We start from the raw sequence: 16509 nt of genomic DNA on the forward strand, positions 1-16509 counted from the left end.
GTCTCTCTAAGCAGTTTACAGAATCAGCATGTTGCTCCCAACTATCTGAGTCCTCACTTTACCTACCTTGGAAGGATGGAAGTCTGAATCAACCTTGAGACGGTGGTGAGATCTGAACTGCTGAACTACAGCTAGAAGTTAGCTGAAGATTGAGATCATAGACTAACTATATTTGTTTTTAATTTATTTTATGACTTTTTTAGCAACTCAGAATGACTGGTTTAGCAGATGGTAATAGAAACTGAGAATCAAATAAAAATGGCATAATGTGGAGGAAGCTATTGATCTATATTTTAATCTTAATCAGGGTTGCAGATTTAAAATACACGGAGATTCCAATTTTAAGCAAATTGTGAATGTAAACTAATGTATTTGGTCTAAATTTTTTAAAACTTTAACAATGTGCTGCAGAATGATCACATGAACAGTTACATTTATAGAAATATGTCCATTCATAAAGACACAAGTTCTGTTGATAGAACGTATCTGAAAGTTGGAAAACGATCAAGTCTAATTGTGTATTCTCATACAATTATAAAACAGTTTTAGCTTCCTCCTTTATTACAGAATAATACTTAGAAGTGTATTGTGAGGGGTATTGCTCTGTTCTCAAAAGATCAGTGATTGATCAATTCTGAGCAAAGAAATGGAGAAAAAGTCAATGAAAGGAAATAACAGAGGGAAAGAACAGTGCCAAGGCACCTATATTTAATTCTAATTTCAACCATTCTGTAAATATAAACATTCTCTTTAATAGAATATAGAACAGTAATGCAAGTGCCTCCGATTCATGCTGTTAGCTTTTCTACACTATATGGTGCTCTCCAAGGTCCTGAACTATTTCCAGCACACTATAATATTTAATTATTACTTTATTAATAAATGAAAGGAATGCACAGTAACATAAAAAAGGGAACAGCTAGTATAAATCCAATAGAAGTGTGGATAATTCACTATCATTGCCAGTTAAAAAAATGCAGACGTAATTGATATTTTCAGTTTATTACTTGTAATTAAGACTGTATCGTAGTTCAATTAATCGCTCAATAAAAAGCAAAGATAAGATATACAGTATATGATTTTGAGTCATGCAGTTTTACCACATATACAAATTTGGGCATTTAAATATATTCCAATTCTGTGCCAAATAATATTAAAATTAGTTTTACAATGGACTTCAAAAAAGATGTTGCATATCCAGACTAATAAACAGTATGAAAAAGTAAGCTTGTGTACTGTACAAATATGTTCAATATTCTGATTCAGAAAGTCTAGCAAAAGTAACAATTCCAAATAATAATGCTTTACAATAGCCATTTCCTGGAAATATTCCAATCTTTCCTCCTTTTTTTCATACTACCCAAAAAACTACTGGAATAACTAATATCTTTTAAAAGCTTACTTTAATGAATATATTGCAGCTGATTAATAAATGTGAGTATTTTAATGTTCACCTTAATTATTAAATACTATATATAGCAATTGCAATAGCACTTAGATTAATATACCGTTTCACAGTGCTTTACAGCCCTAAGAAATTTACAGAATCCGCATATTGCCCCCAACAATCTGGGTGCTCATTTTACCCACCTCGGAAGGATGGAAGGCTAGTTGACCTTGTATATATCTATTGAATATTCAAACCTTAAAACAGACAAGTATCCTTTGTGCCCTAGATGTTGCTAAATGAACATCCCCACTTCATTAGCCATGTTAGGTGGGATTGGGGGAATTGTAGGTCAGCAATATATAAAGCCAAGTAACAAGGTCAATTGTAAAATGGAGTAGTAGTCACAATAAACTACTGACCTAAAAAAAGGACCATAACTATTAATTTTGTGATGGGATATATGTATTATTAGCTAATAAAAATATTAGAAGTAGTGTTGCTGTGAGGCTTCAGAAAGTACGCTAATTAAGTTTTAAATTAAAACTAAAATTAAAATTCAACCTTAATGGGTTTTTAAAAAAAAACATGTTTTAAAAATGATAAATATTAAATGTTAATTTAATTCCATTCTTCAAACTTTTTTTAAAAAGTGAACTGTTTTATATATTCTTCACACTCCACCCAGTCATGTTATTTTGTATATGTCGTAATGTGAGCCAGTAGAGAAAGTAACTTAGCTCGCTGCTGGTTTGCTTCCTCCTGTGCTGCATGGGCACGCCTCGTGGGCATGTAGGCACTTTGCCGCAATGCCCAAACATAAATATTTTTTTTTAAAAGAAGCCAAAAACAAGATGGTGATGCAGGCACAGTGCCAGAAACTCAGCTTCTGCACATGCGCAGAAGGAAAAAAACCCAGGATTTTTTTAAAAAAATATTCACAACCCCCCCCAAAAGATGGCTCCATCCACAGACCGGCACCAACAAAGCTGGTTCTGTGACATCACCATGACATCACCAGCGGCTTGCTACTCGTTCAGGAGAACTGGTCCAAACTGGGAGGAACCCACAATCTGGAAACTAACCTTGTAGTAGGACATAGCTTCCTTTTCTTAACTTTTAAGAAATCCATCCTCACAGTTGTCAGGAGAATGGACCATTTGTGCCTTTATATCTAGAGTTAGGGAGGATAGTTTCAGGAAGTTTGCTTCTTGAGTGGGCATCATTAAATTGGATTTGGCGGATTTTGAGTGAGGTTTTACATTCAGATTATTTTGGCCTCTGTCTTTTTCTCTTTTCTCTTCTTTTTTTTTCTTTCCTTGCCAGATGAAGATACTGTACTGTTGTTATTTGTATTCTTTGGTTGCCTTTGCTGTAGTCCATGGGCTGCCAAAAGAAAGCTGCCGGGAGATGGTTATTTTGATTAGGGATTTGAATATTTTGTATGTGGTTATTTTATTCTGTTTATTACACTTGATTTTATTGTTTTATCTTTACGTCATACATGACGATCTGCCACAAAAATAAATGTTTTGAGCAAATTAAAATAGCTTTATAGAAGATATTAAAAAAGAACCTTAGTGCCACCACCTGATTTTATTTGTTTAGTATGAGTAGTATTATATATTTACTTTCATAAGCAATAGAAGACTTGGCCTATAGTTTTCCAAACAGGAGTTTTATACACTGCTCAAAAAAATAAAGGGAACACTTAAATAATTTTTTAGAAGAAGCACATTGAGTGTAATTGAATGTGCTTTTTGTAATCATAACCTTTTCTTGGCCATCTTAATGGTCAGAGAAAAAAAGTTATTACAATGTCAAATGAATACACCCTCTGGTTAAAAATAGATTTCCTTTCCTGATGATATAGCCAAGACTGACAATGCTGTAGTTGTGAGATATCTGGCTTTGTGTTAAGTGACAGGTTATCAATAATTGAAGTCTATAGTGAATAAAGGGAGAATTTTCTAGTATTAGTCTGTTTCATTTGTTCACCTTGTAACTGATTTCAGTTAATTCTGCTTTTTTAATGGATCACTCATTTACCAAACATGACTAGATCACTATTATTTTTAGTTGCTTAAAATAAAATATTATTAATTACTTTTAAAGACTTAAAACACATTAAAAGGCACCATACTTATACATGCAATATAATCATTTTTCCTCCTTTGTAAGCATGGAATTCAAAAAACATCTAATATTTTTAAAGTCAGAAGTAGAAAAATGATTATTATTATGCTGTTTTGATAATATTATTATTACCTCTGCAAGAAATTATATATATATATATATTATTATACATTCTGTTTATTCCTTACATTCAAAGGACAGGAAACCATTCTGAAAATAACGGAATAGGAATCTGGAATAAATGAAATGTAATTTATTTTATTACTGATTCAACATAAAATTTGCATGTGCACATCAATGCTCCATTAATGATAATTATAAGCACCATTTATTATGACATTGTAGATTACACTTTCTTTAAAACATTCTTTTAGTCAAACAAAAGGTTTAATAAGAGAAATACACCAGAGAACAAAAAAAAGGAATATATTAATTTAAAGGAGAATACGGTTTCCACCGAAATAAGACATCCTCTGATAATAAGCCCAATTGGACTTTTGAGTGCATGGCAATGAGGCCAAGGGCTTATTTCAGGGTTCAAAAAAAAAGTAAGACAGGGTCTTATTTTGGGGAAAACATGGTACAATAATTTAAAGCTCCATATTCAACTTAATTAGGTCAGCTCTGGTGCAGTTAAAGTTAATCTTATAAAAAAACCCATTATTATAGGAATTAATAACTTACCACTATCCTTTACTAGGTGTTGTAATGGCTCATTGTTATTGTATTAAATTTTTCAGTAGTGGAATACTATGCTTGAAAATACCACTGGAAAAAAAATGCTTTAAATTTTGTACAGTAGTTTTGTGAGAATAAACCTACACCTAATAACAGGAAGCAAAACAGTCTCTTATATTTATTCAACTTTTATTCTTAAGGAGAAATGGATAGTAAAGCAACTTACAACTCCACCATCTGCAAAGACTATAATTTATTCAGCATAATTTCATTGTACTGTAATGGACAATGTAATGACTGACATACTAAAATAAATTGAAAAGGGGATTTACACCACAAGAGTCTCAGTAAGCTTAATAAAATTCAAACCATCCTTCCAGAATTTTTCAATATTTTTAACTAAAGAAATTTACTCTCATATTTATTCTCATCCGAGAATGGAAGAGTAACGAAGGAAAAAAATAAACTTTTCCAGTACATATGAATTAAATATGCAGTAGATACTAATTTCTCAAGAAGAATGGCATTGCCCTAATGTTAATTCAATTTGTAGCCATTGAAGTTTATTGAAAGTTTAATGATATGAGTTGTCTTAATGAAAATGTCTTACAATAATCTTTCACATTTGATGTAAATAAACCTGCTTTAAGTTTTGTATAGTGTATGGTTTACATGAACCTAATTATTCTATTTGTCAAAAGGGTGGGTTTTTTCCCTCTAAGAGCCTGGTGTGGTTAATATGCAGATCTCTCTTTGATTTTTTTTCTCCACAAAAATAACTCCCATGCAATAGACTGGGCAAGTGAATGGAATCATTCCCATGCTCAAAATACTGAATTTCTAAGTTCATAGAAACATAGAAACATAGAAGTCTGACGGCAGAAAAAGACCTCATGGTCCATCTAGTCTGCCCTTATACTATTTTCTGTATTTTATCTTAGGATGGATATATGTTTATCCCAGGCATGTTTAAATTCAGTTACTGTGGATTTATCTACCACGTCTGCTGGAAGTTTGTTCCAAGGATCTACTACTCTTTCAGTAAAATAATATTTTCTCATGTTGCTTTTGATCTTTCCCCCAACTAACTTCAGATTGTGTCCCCTTGTCCTTGTGTTCACTTTCCTATTAAAAACACTTCCCTCCTGAACCTTATTTAACCCTTTAATATATTTAAATGTTTCGATCATGCCCCCCCTTCAGTCTTTTAAACACTACACCACATTGCCTCCAATTTACTCATATATGAAGAAACCATGCTCTGTCTATACCTTTGTATTAGAATATTTAAAGACATTTATATATTTTTTATTCAGACCATTAAAGTTCTTATTAATTTTATCAAACAAATCAATTAAATAAATAAACAGGATGACGACAATTGCTGGACACTGTAGTGCCCTCCACCCTGAGTCTCTCATATGGGCTAAAGTGCTGATTACTATTTGAAATTTAAGATAGCTAAATTGTTATTATAGCTTTCATTCATCTCTATTTCTTGAAATACAGTGGTATCTCTACTTACGAACTTGATTCATTCCTTGACTAGGTTCATAAGTAGAAAAGTTTGTAAGTGGAAGTAATTTTTCCCATAAGAATCAATGTAAAAGCAAATAATGCATGCAAACCCATTAGGAAAGAAATAAAAGCTCAGAATTTGGGTGGGAGGAGGAGGAAGAGGAGGACAGTCGCTGCCGAACGAAGAAGGTGAGGTGAGGGGAATCAAAAAAATCCAAAACTTTAAGACTTAAAAAAAAAAAGAGGGACTCTGAGGCGGCGAGTACGAGCACGTGCCTCCCATACACCTGGCAGGAGGCTACCTCCCATACTCTGCGCCAGAGAGAGAAAACCAAGCAGGTGAGAGGGGGAACCTCCCGCTCCTTTGACTGAAAGGCGGCTGCTGCTGTTGCTGCTTCTACCTGCTTCCTTTTCCTTCCCATGCTGAAGAGCTCCCCTCTCATCTCGCTCCCTTGCTTTGTAGCCGGTGCCTTTCCTTCACTGTGGTGACTCCTCGGTTTGGCTGAAGCCGAATTGATCTGGCCAGGGCGAAGCGCCCCCTTTTGCCAGACACTCCGGCAGACATCCTTGTGCTGGGTGTGTGGGAGGCAGCGTGAGGGAGTCACCACAGTGAAGTGGTTTATTCCCTCTCCAAGTGCCCAGAGAAAGGAAAACACTCCGTTCGCTCTGGGCTGACCAGAGCGAAGGGAGCATTACTTTTCTCTGGGTGCTGGCAGAGGTTTATTCCCTTTCCAAGCGCCCAGAGAAAGGAAAATGCTCTGTTCACTCTGGGCTGCCAAAACCTCCTTAAGCGCCACTGAAAGGCTCCTCTGGCAGCCCAGAAAAGCCCGAGATGGCTAAGATTAAAGGAATGACAGGAAACTGGCCGGGCCTTCATGCCGCTCTTAAAATTCCTGGAAAACCAGACTCAGGTTCTTAAGTAGAAAACGGTTCTTAAGAAGAGGTAAAAAAATCTTGAACACCCGGTTCTTATCTAGAAAAGTTCTTAAGTAGAGGCGTTCTTATGTAGAGTTACCACTGTACTGGTATTTTGTTATTACCTCTTTCCCTCTTGTATGTCTTACTTTTGTACTATTCTGACCCATATTTTCCCTCAGAACTGATAGATGAAAGCTTTCATTGAATGCTTGGCTCTGAAAGAGAATATAAAAGAAAAAGAAAGAAAAATCAAGTTACTTCCACTGTAACTTTTCATAGTGTTTTTACAAGGTTTTTACTTAGTGTACATCAATATTCATAATAGTGATCTAGTCATGTTTGGTAAATGAGCGATCCATTAAAAAAGCAGAATTAACTGAAATCAGTTACAAGGTGAATGAATAAAACAGACAAATACTAGAAAATGCTCCCTTTATTCACAAATATACACATTTCATGTGTTCCTGCTTTTTTGTGCAGGAAACTTCTGTTGCCTGAGGAAGGATGCCTTAATGATTAAGGGTTAATCTATCGATTGATGTCAATATTCTTTTAAAGAGTTATGAATTAGGAAAATTAGGGTTTCTGTCTCAGCCATTTCCAAATGTTATCTGGAAAGTCAGAATCTGTTTTACTCCTTATCAAATCGGCAATTGAGGTTGCAAGAGTTATTTGTAAGTCATTAAGATTAGGAACCTATGAGAAAGGATACCCATAAGAAGTTGCTGCTTATTAGTTCTCCTTCATGCAAAACACAGAGTATAAGCAGTTTCCATATTTATTTATTTATTCATTCATTCATTGTCTCTCATTTATTTATTTGTTTGTTTATTTATTCATTCATTCATTCAATTTTTATGCCGCCCTTCTCCTTAGACTCAGGGTGGCTTACAACATGTTGGCAATAGCACTTTTTAACAGAGCCAGCATATTACCCTCATAATCCGGGTCCTCATTTTACCCACCTTAGAAGGATGGAAGGCTGAGTCAACCTTGAGCCGGTGATGAGATTTGAACCGCTGACCTTCAGATCTACAGTCAGCTTCAGTGGCCTACAGTACAGCACTCTACCTTCTACACCACCCCAGCTACTTATTTTGTTTGAATGAATACAGGAGGGGATGTCCATTTTAAAATAACTTTATTAATCATGTTACTATTGAAGGAATGAAGATGGAGGCTGTTGGCATGTGCCAATAGTTAGGGCAAAAGAAGGCGAAATTGTTAGGGAGGAAGGCAGGGGGTGGACTAGAAAAGACCATGGAAAATAGAACATGTGACAAGGGAAAAAAGATTTGGATCACAACATGGTTAATTCTTCCCATGAATCCAGAGTTTCACACTATTTTATTAAATACACCCCCCCTCAAGAATTGTATTGCCCCTTGTATGGATAAATCTGGATTATTCACATGGCTTCAATTCAAACAAAGAGACCATGGAACATGAAAAAGCTGCTTGTATTTTTTTGGGTGGGGGGGGGATGTCTCATATAAATAACAGAATTGCTACCACTGTTATCCTTCAAAAGTGCATGTTTTAAATGTCCACTCTTACGTACAGTGTAAATGGGTGCTAGGTAGTTTGCTGTTTTTTTAAAAAAATATATTATTATTATTACTATTACTATTGTTGTTGTTATTATTATCATTATCATTATCATTATTATTATTATTATTATTATTGGAAGGGACCTTGGAGGTCTTCTAGTCCAACCCCCTGCTTAGGTATTAAACCCTACACTACTTCAGACAGATGGTTATCCAACATCTGCTTAAAAACTTCCAGTGTTGGAACATTCACAACTTCTGGAGGCAAGCCCTTCCACTGATCAGCTGTTCTGACTGTCAGTAAATTTCTCCTTAATTTTAAGTTACTTCTCTCCTTGTTTACCTGTTGCTTCTTGTTCAACCATCAGGAGCTTTGGAGAATAGATTGACTCCCTCTTCTTTGTGGCAACCCCTGAGATATTGGAACAGTTCTACCATGCCCTTCTGGGCCCTTCTTTTCATTAAACTAGCCATGCCCAGTTCCTGCAACTGTTCTTCATATGCCTTCAATCCCCTAATCATCTTTGTTGCTCTTCTCTGCACTTTTTCTAGTCTCTCAATATCCTTTTTTGCATCATGGCGACCAAAACTGTATGCAGTATTCCAAGTGTGGCCTTACCAAGGCCTTATAAAATGGTACTAAACTTTTGCCAGACCCATCCTTGAATACAGTTCATCTGTCTGGAACCCGTACCACATCTCGGACATCAACATCCTTGAAAATGTCCAAAGATACTTCACCAGAAGAGCCCTTCACTCCTCCACTCGAAACAGAATACCCTACGAAAGCAGACTATCAATCCTTGGTCTTGAAAGCTTAGAACTACGTCGCCTAAAACATGATCTAAGTATTGCCCACAAGATCATATGCTGCAATGTTCTACCTGTCAATGACTACTTCAGCTTAAATCGCAACAACACAAGAGCATGCAACAGATTCAAACTTAATATTAATCGCTCCAAACTTGACTGTAAAAAATATGACTTCAGCAACCGAGTTGTCGAAGCATGGAACTCATTACCTGACTCAGTAGTGTCAACCCCTAACCCCCAACATTTTTCCCTTAGACTATCCACGATTGACGTCTCCAGGTTCCTTAGAGGTCAGTAAGGGGCGTGCATAAGTGCACCAGTGTGCCTTCCGTCCCCTGTCCAATTGTCTCTCCTTATCTCATTTATCTTTTCTGCCTTTCAAATATGTTCACCTATACTTTTATATCTTTTCTTCTATTCGTTTCTTTAGTTATATTACTACATATCTATTCTCTTCAATGTGTATTATGTATTGGACTAAATAAATGAATAAAAAATAAATAAAAATACTAACCCTCCACATAATCTTGATTCTAGCCCTCTGTTAATGCAGCCCAGAATTTTGTTGGCTTTTTTGGCAGCTGCTATTTGTTTGTTTTGTCAACTACGTACTGGTGGTATACAAAGATATAAAAATGTTTATATACAGGATGCTAGTAAGAGAGAGACATTAGGACAGGGGACGGAAGGCACGCTGGTGTACTTATGGACGCCCCCTTAATGGTCCATTTACGCACGCTTCATCCTCTCTCAACTCAAACGCTTTTAACAAAACAGTTCTGTGGAGAACCTCCCCTCAAGCTACTCGGGCCGTATCATTATTATTAATGAGGAGAGGGAGGGGAGTGGGTTTTTTTAATTGGCACCCGCCTCCTTTTCGGGCGGGGCTAAGTTATCCTACCCTCGGGAGCACGGTGGGGGGGGGGGAGAAGGGGGAGTAGAAAGGGGAGGAGGGGAGGGAATTGCCTGCCTGGCCAGCCAGCCTAGCCGCGCGGCTTCTCTATTACCCTTAATCCTCGCCAAGGATAGGGGCTGTTCTCCAAGCGCGGCGAGCGGTCGCGCGCGATTGTGCATGCGCGCGCTGGACCGACCCCAGCAGATGGAATGTGGCGCGAGGGTAAGTCCGGGGGGCGGGGGGGGCGGTGTGGGGGCGGGGGAGAGAGAGTGTGTGTGAGAGAGGAGTCGCGTATGTGTGGGGGGGAAGGGGGAGAGTAAGCCCCGAAACCCAACAAACGCCCGGTTCTCTTAACGCTAAAAAAACACAACCAGCGTTATTTCTGGGGGAGAGCGCGAGGTGCGTGAAGGAAGAGGCTTTTAAATCGAAGCGGCCAGTGTCTAAACAAGCCCCCCCCTCCCCCGCGCGCCCTCCGCTCATTATTCCCTCATAATCTCCTTTCTGTTGAGTTTGGAATTGCGGGAGAGTTTTGAGGGAGACGTGCGCGCGCACGCGCGCCTCTGCGTCCCGTTATTTGGGCCCCCCTCCCTCTCCGAAAGGAGGCGACGAGTGTGTGTTTGTGTGTGTGGTGTTCTCGGTTTTTATATTCCCTCACACATACACACACGCAAAATTTGAAGCCCGGAGGGATAATTGTGAAAAGCGCTCAAGCTCCCCCCCTTTTTTTTTCTTTTGCGGGGCGCAGAGTTGTGAGGCGCTGGTGTCGCCGTTGGTCTTTCCCCCCGAGCTTGTTGATCCGCTTCGGGGGGGGGGAAAGGAGGCGGGGGCGCGTCGCAACTCGTGGGAAAGAAGAGTTGTGGCGCTCCGGGCTTTTCGGATAAAAAGTGCGGCGAGGGGACAGCAGTACGCAGGAGGGGGGTGAGGTGGAGTGGGCGGACGAGACGGGGAGAGAGGCTCCGCCCCGCGGCCAAAGTGGTCTCGGCTTTCCAATGCATTCACGACTAATACACACACACACACCCTACACGCACACACCAAATCAGGGCTTTATTATGTGACCCGGTACGCGGGCTGCCTCGCAGTTCTTACAACTAGGTTTCCGAGGAAGGCATTATTAGCATTTTCAGAATTTTCATTCATAATTTTCATTCACATTTTAAAAAGACATTCTCTCAACCATTATATAGTTACATTTAATCATTAGTCTGTCTACATTTAAGAACATACAAAATAGGCTGATACAGTTCTACAGAGGAATCATTGAGTCTGTCATTTGCACCTCTATAACTGTGGTTTGGTTCTGCAACTCAACAAGACCCGACACAGACTTCAGAGGAGAATCGGAACTGCTTGAAAAAACAGTTGCTGCCAACCTGCCTTCCATTGAAGACCTGTTATACTGCAGGAGTCAAAAACAGGGCCATGAAAATATTTACTGACCCCTCACACCCTGGACATAAATTGTTTCAACACCTACCCTACAGAGCACTGCACACCAAGACAACTAGACACAAGAACAGTTTTTTTCCTGAATGCCATCACTCTACTAAACAAATAATTCCCTCAACACTGTCAAACTTTTTACTAAGTCTGCAGTTCTATTTCTATTAGTTTTTTTCCACACCATTCCTATCACCCATTTCCTTCCACTTAGGACCATATGACTGTAACTTGTTGCTTGTATCCTAAGATTTTTATTAATATTGATTGTTTCTTCATTGCTTATTTGACCTCTATGACAGTCATTAAGTGTTGTACCACATGATTCTTGACAAATCTATATTTTCTTTTATGTACACTGAGAGCATCTGCACCAAGACAAATTCCTTGTGTGTCCAATCCCACTTGGCCAATAAAGAATTCTATTCTATTCTATTCTAAAAGAAGAAGAAGAAGAAGAAGAAAAGAAAAAACAAAAACAAAGGCATAACAAAAACAACTATAATTAGCGTTTTAGCATTTTCTGGATGCAGTCCCCAAACCCCCATCCTGGAACTCTTTTCTTACAAAACCTTTTGAGTTTAAAACCAGGCAAATACTCTCGGCTAAACTTCTATAGCTTTTGTAAAATCTCTACTACTGGAAATAGGTAAATCTATACTTTTTTTTTTAGATGTGTTAAAAAGCATGGAAGCGTTTTTTCCCAGGTGGGATTAAGTTTGAAGGGAAATTAAATGGTATCGAGAAAAGTTTGGTTGTTGTATAGAATAGGGGTCACCAACTTTTTGTGCCTCAGGGACCACTAAATTCATAATTTTAATTGCTGTGGACTACTAATGTGATTTTTTTTAAAAAAAAAGGTAAACAGTATTTAATCAACTTTTGGCAACTTTTAAGACTTGTGGATAGCTGCCTGGAGAATTCTGGAAGTTATTTATTTATTTTATTTTGTCAACTATGTTTTGGTAGTATACATACTGTAGATATACATGAGATGGGTACTAATAAGATGAAAAAATTAGGACAGGGACGGTAGGCATGCTGTGGCACTTATGCACATCCCTTACTGACATCTTAGGAATTGGGTGAGGTCAACAATGGATAGTCTACTCTAAGGTGTTGTGGTTAGCTCTGCCCCAGCTCCTGCCCCAAGGAATGTGGAGGTGGAGGTGGGGGAGACATCCACATGCCTCAGGCCTGTTTTGCTCCCAGTAGAATCTGCCAATGAAGTCTCCTCTGACCAAGGAAGCGTGAGTGACAGGGAAGAGGGGAGTTTGGCAGACAGCCCAGGAGGAGATCAGTCATCTGTATCATCCCTGGATTCCGAACAAGAATTAATGACACATCCACGCATGCGTAGAGTGATGCATAGGACACAACAACTGAAGGATTATTGCAAGAGAAAATGAGGCCACCTGTGGTTGGGTGGGGCTGCTGTAATTAGTGCTACAGATAAAAGTGCAGCCTGGTGTTTTAGCCTCATGGCAGTTTATCTGATTCATTGTTTCATCAAGATCATGGTTTTTGCTGTTCAGGATTGTGTGTGTGGACTCTCTGGACTTTAGAATTGGACTCAATTTCCCAGTTATTGGGTGAGCAATTGGACTGCATTTAACCTGTGCCTTGGGTGTACCAGAAAATCCCTTTAACATTTAAAAAGGGAGCTGTTTCTGTTTTTCTGTTTACAAAAACTTTTGAGTTTTCCTTTTATCGTGTGGTGTGTGTCTTCCTGGACTAATTACCCTGTAATTACAGGCGGTTGAGACATGGCAGAACATAAGGGTTAAGTTTTGGGGGTTTGGTTACAAAACTACAGAGTCAGGTATTGAGTTCCAGGCATTAACTATTTGGTTGTTGAAGTCGTATTTTCTGCAGTCAAGTTTGGAGTCATTTACTTTGAGGCTTTTTTATCTTTTTTAAAAAAATAATCTTTATTAAATATATACATTAAAAAAAATGAATAGACACAAAATATAATTCAAATACAAGCAAAAAGCAACAACAAAGAAACTAACAAACATAGACTTCTATAGTGCGTTATAAAAGGTGTAATATCTAACAATAGTGGGGGAAAAGTTTATTGTGTTCAATATTTTTACTTTGTAGCATTTGTTCGTATCAAACACCAAAGGTGCATCATGTATCTAACTTATTCTGTATTTTCATGATACATTAAAGTATCCTATGTTTATAGTGAAAGTTTCTATTTATCTGCTATAGTAACATTTCTAAAATTTTTGTTGTGTGATCATGTATTGTGAAAAAAAAGCTGAAGTATGGTAGTCATTGACAGGAAGGTCCTTGTAGCAGATGATTTTATGAGCTGTGAAGTGGAAGTCCATGAGTTGAAGCTAAGAGTTGAAGTCCACAAGTCTTAAGTTGCCAAGTTTGGGGATCCCTGATTTAGTGCAATATAAAAGTGCAAATAATTTTTCTACAGACCACCAGTTGGTGACCAAGATGGGAGTCCTAAATTCTTGAACCTAGTTTTCTCTTCTCTGCCTATCCTAAGCTGTAAACAAAACTACTGTATACATGCTTTTGATTTTTATTTCCATTTAGGGTAACTCCTTGTAATGCTTATTTAATGAATGAGATGATGGTATCTTTAGTAAGTAGGTTTAACTTGTGTGTTGGAATGGGAAATATAGCTGCCCAGTGCTAAAATAAATAAATCATAGTACAGGTAGATGTAAATTTCAATAAAAATGTTAAATTAGGAATAGCTACTGATGAAAAGTAAAAGCACTGTGGGAAAACAAGTATGTATTAGTGAAACAACAATCATTCCTAAATTTCCTAGTACTGTAATAGATATTTTATTTTAACAGAACTCTAGCTATTGCAGAACAAGGTTGCGCGGGGTTACAACATACATTGTCAGCACTTTTAACTGCTTTTCATATAAATGATTATGAGACTGGACTAACTGTGCATTCTTTCTACAGTTATTACTAAAAACAATGTTTTATTTTGATTAATCTTTCCATTTCAATTTAAACATGCCTAATAAAAATTAGGAAACCTTAGCCATCATTGTGATTTAGTGTCAGAATTGATAAACCCTGTTTTGTATTAAGTTGGCAAGCTACAACTGGGAAGCTTAAAGTTGTTTGCAACTCCTCGTTTGCGGAAATTCATTTCAGGTGATGCCCAAATTAACCAGTCAAGATAATAATTACTGTTTTTCATCCAAAGAATTGTAGAAAACTAGAGAAATATACAGAGAAAGCCATAAATACAATTGCCGAGTGGATAGAAAATGAAAACAAATTGTTTTCACCATAGTTTGGATTCTGGGCAATGAGTCACTCAATACATAGTTATGGTATTGGAAGTGAGCTGCCAGTATTATCTCGCCTTGTTGTTCAGCATCGAATCAATAGAATTTCATCATTTATTTCTACTGGCTGCCTCACAGATGTCACCATTCTAGGGAGACACACACACTCATACACACACACAAGCCTTTGATGATGTTCCTGGGATGTGTTGGAGCCACTTTCCAGCTTAGTCACAGCCCCAAGTGCTCCTACCACCCCTGGGGACCACTTTAGCTTTTACTGTACTTTTCATATCAGCTCTAGTTCCCCCTTCAGGCTCTTCTGCAGATTCTCATGTTCCCTTTTTCTGATGTCGCTCTCATCTTTGCACTGCTAAAAGACAACGGGATGGGGGAGGGAGTTTACATTATAAGTGTACACACTTGTCTCAGTGTACCTTGTCTCAGTGTGTACACACATAGACACACCTAAAGCATAGTTCCCTCTAAGCTGAGCAGTGAGCCATGGCTCACTTAAAAATCATCATCAACTCAGAGTTTTCCAAACCTGCCCAGAAGCCGAGAGGGAAAGAGTGAGAGGGAAGGAGAGAGAGAGGAAGAGAGGAAGAGAGAGAAACAGATAGAAAAGAGAGAGGAAGGAAAAGAGAAAGAAAAAGAATGGGAGTAAGGAAGAGAGAAAGAAAATCAAAATCTAGTTTGAAACTAGCTCAACTATTTAAGTGGCATTTTGATATTGATAGAGTTGCCCTATTATGAGCTCACTGTTATAGACACACAGTACAGTATTTTATTTTGAAATTCTCTGAGGCAAAACAGGGTGGGGTTTTATTTGTCTGTCTGTCTGTCTGTCTGTCTGTCTGTCTGTCTGTCTGTCTGTCTATCTATCTATCTATCTATCTATCTATCTATCTATCTATCTATCTATCTATTTATTATTTCTGTGCCGTCCAGTCCCAAAGGGACTGCTGCTCAGACACTATACTTTTCCGCCCACCCCCCAAAAAAATTAGAGGGAACACTGAAAAGTAGCTGCCTGTTTCTACAGTTAAAAGACAACTAAATAGCATAAATGCACAATTTGAGACTTTGAGCGGTCACAGTGTAGATTGTCCATGTCTTCTGTAGTTAGAACTTTGATGATGTACTTTAAAATTAACATATAATAAAAGCTGCAAAATGGATAGGCTCGCTGATTAGAATCAGAAGCATAAATCATACTTGAAAAATGACATTAATAGCTGACCTCACAGAATGATGGATAACGCAGTTCATTAGTGCTATTGATGGATGAGTACATTTTCCAAGGCACTATTACAGATATGTCAACTCTATTTCTAGCAGCTTTGTTATAGGGAAACTTTTCAATAAATTGTATTGTGATTTTAAAGAAAAATAGATTCAAGTTTGGTAATGAGCATATCAGGAAGGTTCAAGACATCCAGGAAGTGTTACATAGTGTTTTCATCTGAAAAGATTCTTTCTTCTGTGGGATAGATATTAATCCTTTATTTAATCCATAAACAGTTATGAATTAATAGTTAAACTGACATAATTAAACTTAACTATGTAAATCCAGAGCTTGGATGCCACCTCCAGACCTGAACACAATGTGATAGGATCCAACTAACACCTTTCCTCTAAACCAGGGGTCCCCAACCTTTTGGATCTCAGGGATCACCAAGGTCATACCCAATTCATAATTTTAAGTCCTGCAGACCACTAATATGATTTTTTAAAAGATAAATGCATTTACAAAATAATAATAAGAGAACTTCCATTTTATTAACATGAAATACACTTATTTAACATAACAAAATTATAAATGCTTATTTAATTATAACAAAATCATAAATGCTTATTTAATTATAACAAAATCTTTAAAGGTTGTTTA

The 16509-nt window shown here is 37.5% G+C and overlaps 1 protein-coding gene across 1 annotated transcript in view; it reads left to right on the forward strand.

Annotated features, from left to right (window-relative positions):
- Positions 1-9915: 9915 nt before the first annotated feature.
- The window catches only part of WASF3 (WASP family member 3), a 45841-nt gene continuing 39247 nt past the window's right edge, over positions 9916-16509 (forward strand). Inside the window, exon 1 of the mRNA XM_070751690.1 lies at positions 9916-10117. The gene's annotated coding sequence lies outside the window, so the exon portion shown is untranslated. The remainder of the gene's footprint in view (positions 10118-16509) is intronic.

Source organism: Erythrolamprus reginae, chromosome 4 (assembly GCF_031021105.1).
Source record: "Erythrolamprus reginae isolate rEryReg1 chromosome 4, rEryReg1.hap1, whole genome shotgun sequence".
Lineage (NCBI taxonomy): Eukaryota > Metazoa > Chordata > Lepidosauria > Squamata > Dipsadidae > Erythrolamprus > Erythrolamprus reginae.